Genomic DNA, 6,647 nt, shown 5'->3' on the forward strand with positions numbered 1-6,647 from the left:
ATGAAGAAATTGGAGAACACACTAGGAGATTAAAAAGAAGACTTGTGGTCATGGGGGCAGAATTAATACTGAGAAAATGACTATTTTACTCAAAACGATCTGTAGCTTCAATGAAATCCTAATCAGAATTCCAATGCTACTCTGAAACACTACTAGAAAAACACACACAAACTAAGATCAGGTGAAAATAATAATAAATAAATAAATAAATAATAAAATAAATAAATAAATAAACAAACGAATGAACGAACGAATGAATGCCTGGGTAGTGAAAGCAATCCTGGGCAAGACGAGCAACAGCTGGAGTTACTGCAACAAGTGGCTTCCAATGGCATGCAGAAGCAACCAACAAAACGTGCTGATGTTGTCGCTGAGGGGATGGAACAGAGAACATGGACTGTGGGAGAAAGGTGCCAAAAACATAGGCTGGAGGAAAGACAGGCTCTTCAACAAATCGACGTGGAAAAACTGAGAAAGCATGTAGAAGAAGGAATCTAGGTCCCTATTTCTGACCCTGTTCAAAAATTTCTTTGAACTGCATCAAAGACCTTAATGTAAGCCTGAAGCCAAAAATAACAAAAGGAAACACTCTGAGATACAGGCAAAGGCGATGACATTCTGAATGGGAGTCCAAGAGCTCAGAACATTATAGCAAGATTGCTCCATAGGGTTGCCTCAAATTGAAGCAATTCTGCTCAGCAAGGGAAGCAACTGGAGGAGTGGAGGAACAGCCTATAGCATTGGAGAGTATCTCTGCCAACTATTCACGTGACAAGGGATTACTATCAGGAACATACAAAGAACTCAAAAAATTAAACACCAAAGTAACAAGCCATCCAGCCCATAACTGGGCAAATGAATCAACAAGGCAGTCATTTCAAGTACAAATGAAAAGAGCCCAGCATCCTTTGCCATCAGGGAAATACCTGTTAAAACTATATGCTGTTCCATCTCACCCCATTCAGAATGGCCGTCACTAAGAGAACAACAAACCCTGAGGATGTGACAAAGGGGAACCTTTATACCTTGCTAGACAATGTAAATAGGTGTTGCCAATATGGAAATGATTGTGGAAGTTCCTGGAAAATGACATAGGACCACCATGTGATTCAGCCCCTCCTGGTATATATTAGAAGGAATCGAAGTCTGCACACAATATAGTTACACTCCTGTGTTCCTTGCTCTGTCCTTCACAACAACCCAAGCGCTCACTTCGGCAGCAATGTACTAAAATTGGAATGATACAGAGAAGACTAGCATGGCCCCTGTACAAGGATGACATGCAAATTCGTGAAGCATTCCATATATTTGAATTCATTCAAAGTTAAAGATGACCAGGTTTGATGGAACAAGACCCTCTGAAAAGCCTCCAATGACAGTGATGGCCCAGAGGATCCAACATCCACAACAGGTTCAAGACTATTGGCTGAGATGGACCAACCACACAAAATACTCAATCATCAGGACTTGGCCGTAATTCTGAATTTTCTTAGAATCCCTGTAAGATTACCAGTGCCCCAATCAGCAGGAGATAATATAAAAAACTATGCCCAAACTTCCAAAATATTGTTCATGAATGTTTGTTTTTATTTAAAGGGGGTTGGTTAGAAATAGTTAATGTTCATAATCATTTTCTTCCTAAGAAAAAAGGGGATATGATATAGAAATTATTTTTAAGAGGTAGATTATTGGGTCTACCAAAAAACAACTTTTGGTCTCAAAATACTTTACATTGGCATGGATTTTGGTTTATTAACACAGATTTAAGGTCAGTTTTGTTATATATGTATATTTCTGCTCTTGTTTAAGATACTATGTTTATACAGCTCATTTGATATTATAATATATAATTAAGAAATACAGATTAATAGTCATCTATTAATAATAAGTCAAACTTATGGTCATATTAGTTAGATTTTTCTAGGTATACAAAGATATACTTCAGATAGATAGGCAACTTTCAAAATACTTCAAAGACCTATAGAATATGACATTTAAAATGTTTTAAAAATTTAGACTTTTCTTGACAGTGAGACACGTCTGCTCCTGACAGCACCAATTACTTCAAAGAGGATGATGGGCATTGAAGAAACTCCATAGGAGATTACTTTCATTATGGAAAGATTAGCCATTTGGGCAAGAAACTTCTTTTGCCTTGACTGCTTGACTGTAAGCTATAGAAACTGGACATGTAGGACCCAAAGGAAAATGACTGCTGAACTTTGCTAAAACAAGGTGGGATAGTCCTTCAGGGTTCCTGCTGCACAGAAGAAACTGCCAGACATTCTGCAGGACACAGAGGAAAGCAACTGGCATTCTTTCCAAAATAGATGGGACAGTCCTTGAAATTTCCTGCTTTACTAAAAAGTCTGTCAGATACTCTATCTAGGCCTATATGCTGAAGATGGATGCCCCAATGTTACAGAGGAACTTCGAGTGACTGTCTAGGCAGCCAGATGTCTCTGTCATTTCTATAATTTTGGAAGTTACTTACACTGTACTTCCTGTTTACTTAGGTAATATTATATCCTTCTAGGGTCTTTGGAGTTGAAGAGTAGATAGTTATAATTATAGTTGTCCTTGGTTAGGATAAAAGGTAAATTAGATATGAAATTTTAGACTCACAAATATAGCATAGGTGATAGAGTATTTTCTTTAATTTTTCCAAATATAAATAGACATTGTTGTTGCTGAATTTTTTTCTGTGTCCTGTCTGGCCAGTGGTCCGGACAAATCTCTCACCCACCAGTCCTGCAATGACTCGGACCCAAGTAAACACACAGAGGCTTATATTAATTATAACTGCTCAGCCATTAGCTCAGGCTTATTATTAACTAGCTCTTACCCTTAAATTAACCCATAATTCTTATTTATGTTTAGCCATGTGGCTTGGTACCTTTTCAGTTCTGCCTTCACATCTTGCTTCCTCTGTGTCAGGCTGGCAACTCCTGACTCAGCCTTCCTCTTCCCAGAATTCTCCTTGTCTGCTTGCCCTGCCTATACTTCCTTCCTGGCTACTGGCCAACAGCATTTTATTTATCAACCAATCAGAGCAATACCTATTCACAGCATAACAGAACATGCCACAGTACCTCCCCTTTTTTTGTCTAATCAAAAAGGAAGGTTTTAACTTTAACATAGTAAAATGACATACAACAAAATAGTTATCAAGCAAGAATTACAGTTAAAATATCTAGTCTATTTGTACTTGGCAAAATTAAAGAAAATATTTTATCATCTATCCTGTATTTGTGAGTTTATAACTACATTTTCTCTTATTATAACCAAGGAAAACCATAATTATAACTATCTAGTCTTCAACTACATCAAAGACCTCAGAAGGATACAATATTACCTAAGTAACAGGAAGTGCATTCTAAGCAACTTCCAAAAATCTAGAATGACAGAGACAGCTGTCTGCCTGGACAGTCATCCTAAGTTCCTCTGCAATGTTGGGGAATCCGTCTTCAGTCCACAGGCTAGAGTCTCTCAGCTGCTTTTTCCTGTGTCCTGTAGAATGTCTGACAGTTCTTCTGCAAAGCAGGAACCTGAAGAACCATCTCACCTTGCAAAGTTCAGTGGTCACCTTCCTATGGGTCCTGCATGTCCAGTTTATACAACATATCATCAAACAGTTGATGTAAGGGCACTTTTTTCGCCCAGTGGCTAACTTTTGCCACCAAGAAAGCAAAGTCCATAATGAGTTTCTTCAATGCCCATTATCTTCTCTAAAGCAGATTGGTGTTGTCAGGAGCAGACGTCTCAATGTTCAGAAAGTCAAAGTTCTTAAAACATTTTAAATGCCATATTCTGTAGGTCTTTGAAGTGTTTGAAGATTACCTACCTAATTGCAATATATCTATGTATACCTAGAAAACTTAACATGACTATAAGTTTGACTGTCATAGAAGACTAATTTATTAATTAGTTATTAATAATTATTATTAATCTGTATTTCTTAATTATCATTACAATTTAAATGAGTTACATAAACATAATACCTTAAATGAGAGTAGAAATATTTATATATATGTATATATATATAGTATAACAAAATTAACTTTAAATTTATATCAATAAACTAAAATCCATAGCAAGGTAAAATATTTTAAGCAAATTGTCGCTCTTTAAAGTAGATTTGACAATCTACCCTTTTATCCCATCATGTCTATATCCTATATTTCTGTATCACATTGTGACTGTAATTCTTGCTTGATAACTGTTTTGTTCTATGTAATTTTACTATGTTAAAATGAAAACCTTCATTTTTGATTAGACAGAAAAGGAGAAGTGCTACAGGATGGTCTTTCTGTATGCTGTGAAAATGTGCTGATACCATTGGTTAATAATGAAGCTGCCTTGGCCTATGGCAAGACAGGATATATCCAGGCAGGAAATTCAAGCAAAGATACAGGGAGAAGAAAGGTAGAGTTGGGAGAGAAGCTGTGGGCTGCCAGGGGAGCAGGATGTAATAGAACACAGGTAAAGCCACGACACATGTGTCATTACATAGAGTAATAGAAATGAGTTAATTTAAGATGTAATAGCTTGCTAGCAGTAAGCCTGAACCATCGACCAAACAGTTTGTGATTACTATAAGCCTCTGTGTGTTTATTTGGGGCAGAGCAGCTGTGGGACACAGGAAAACTTCCAGCTACACCTATCACCTGATGCATGGAAAAGGAAATTGGGGCATATGGAGTATTATTAGCCATAAAGGAAAACGAAATTCTGTTGTTTTGCCAGAATGACCGGGACTTGAGATCACAAAACTGAGTGAAACCAGCCATTCTCAGGAAGACAGAGATGGCAGGAAGGCAGGGGGTTCTACTCTGGGGCAGCAGAATCAGTGGCAGGAGGCCAAGAGAGAATGATGGGAGGCGACCATGACTGAAGTGCACAGATATGTGTACAAAATATCATAAGAAATCTAATATTTTGTACAAGTGATATCTGCTAATATATTCTCATGTCCCTCAGAACCTCAAACTGTCACATTATTGAGAAAGAAGGTCTTTGCATGTGGCTTAATTAAGAAAGGATCACGCTGGAATAAGTGTCTTCATTGCAATGACTAGCTCTGCAGAGATGAACAGGGAGGGGGCCATATGATGATATGGGAGACACTGGCAAGCCAAAGGCTACCTAAAGTTGTAAGAGGCAAGGAACCCCAGGGCCTTCCAAGGAAACAGACACTTTTATTTTGGGGCATTTTAGCTCTAGAACTTGGAGGAAACAAATTCTTGTTGTTTTAGGCCTCAACATTTGATCCTTTGTTAAGACAGACCTAGGAACCCATCAGAAAAGATGTCCCATTGGATCAAATAGAATCATTTGGATTCTGACTCCAAATGAAATGACGAGTAACAGTGGTATCCTAGAACAATGTAAACTTCAAATCTCTTTCATCCATCCATCCATGTACCTCTGGTTTCTAGCACTGCCTTGGAGCACAGTTGGCTTTAATAAATATTTGTGGTATATATATATGGATAAAAATACATATAGCTCTGTAGTCAGAAAGTTTCTCAGGTCCCAAATCCTTCCAGTCTCACCCAGCCCCTCAGTCCCACAGCCACTTATAAAATAATCACTCAGAGGCTTCTATTATATACAAACTGTGTGGTCTATGGCAGGCCTCTTATATCTAGCTAGCTCTTATATCTTAAATTAACCCATTTCTTTTAGTCTATGTTTTGTCACATGTTCTGTGGTTTTACCGGTCTGCTGGCATCTTGTTCCTTTGGTAGCAGCTGGCATCTCTCGCTCTGTCTCCCTTCTTCCTGTCTCTCTGCTTGGATTTTTCCCACCTGCCTCTAAGCTGCCCTGCCATAGGCCAATGCAGTTTTATTTATTAACCAATCAGAGCAATACATATTCATAGCATACAGAAAGACATCCCACAGCATTTCTTCCCATTTTCTGTCTAATCAAAAAGGAAAGTTTTAACTTTAACATAGCTCCATAGTTTCAAATTTTGAAAAAGATTTTTATTTCCCTGAGCTATTCTGTGAGGCTAGCTTACAAGAATACATTCTGTTGAAGGCTGATTTCACTGTAGCTTATTCAAGATGGGTGTTGGGACCAAATCTCAAGTCTCGTCTCTGAGAATAATGACTGCAGAGGAAGGATAGCAGAGCCAGAGACCTGAAGACAGACCCCAGGCCCTTCACCTGCACCAGGGCCCTGCTCCTTCCCAGAACTTTCTAGATTATTATTTGTGTCAGCAAACCTGAAACAACCTTGCCACCAGACACACACGTAGATGGTTTTGAACAGCTGCGCCTCTCAGACTGCCTCTCTGAGGGGTGAGCCTCTGCCATGCCAGGCAATGAATTGATACAGAAACCATACTAGAACATAAAAGTTCTCCTGGCATGGGGCTGCAGGTCGTGTCAGCATCCTGAAAGAAGATCCTGGGAAAAGAAAGGACAGGTGATAAAGGTCACTTCAGAGCCATTCTTGGAAGGTAATGCCTGTGTTCCGGGGGGACTGCAGTGCTCAGATGGAAGGCAGCACAATTATCACTGAAGTACTCCTCTCAGAGAGCTTTAACCCCATGGCTGAACTGTATTCAAAACAATTCTGCTGTGATGGTTAAAAAAAAAAATTATATTCATGCCATGGATTCCCAGAAAAGTATGTTG

At 38.7% G+C, this 6,647-nt stretch overlaps 1 non-coding gene across 1 annotated transcript; it reads left to right on the forward strand.

Moving 5' to 3' along the window:
• The first annotated feature begins 1,205 nt into the window (after positions 1 to 1,205).
• LOC114695768 lies at positions 1,206 to 1,310 on the forward strand. Its single transcript, XR_003734917.1, has one exon. It is a non-coding gene; the product is annotated as a U6 spliceosomal RNA (small nuclear RNA).
• Positions 1,311 to 6,647: the final 5,337 nt, after the last annotated feature.

The sequence above is a fragment of the Peromyscus leucopus genome, unplaced genomic scaffold, assembly GCF_004664715.2.
Source record: "Peromyscus leucopus breed LL Stock unplaced genomic scaffold, UCI_PerLeu_2.1 scaffold_303, whole genome shotgun sequence".
NCBI classification, from domain to species: domain Eukaryota; kingdom Metazoa; phylum Chordata; class Mammalia; order Rodentia; family Cricetidae; genus Peromyscus; species Peromyscus leucopus.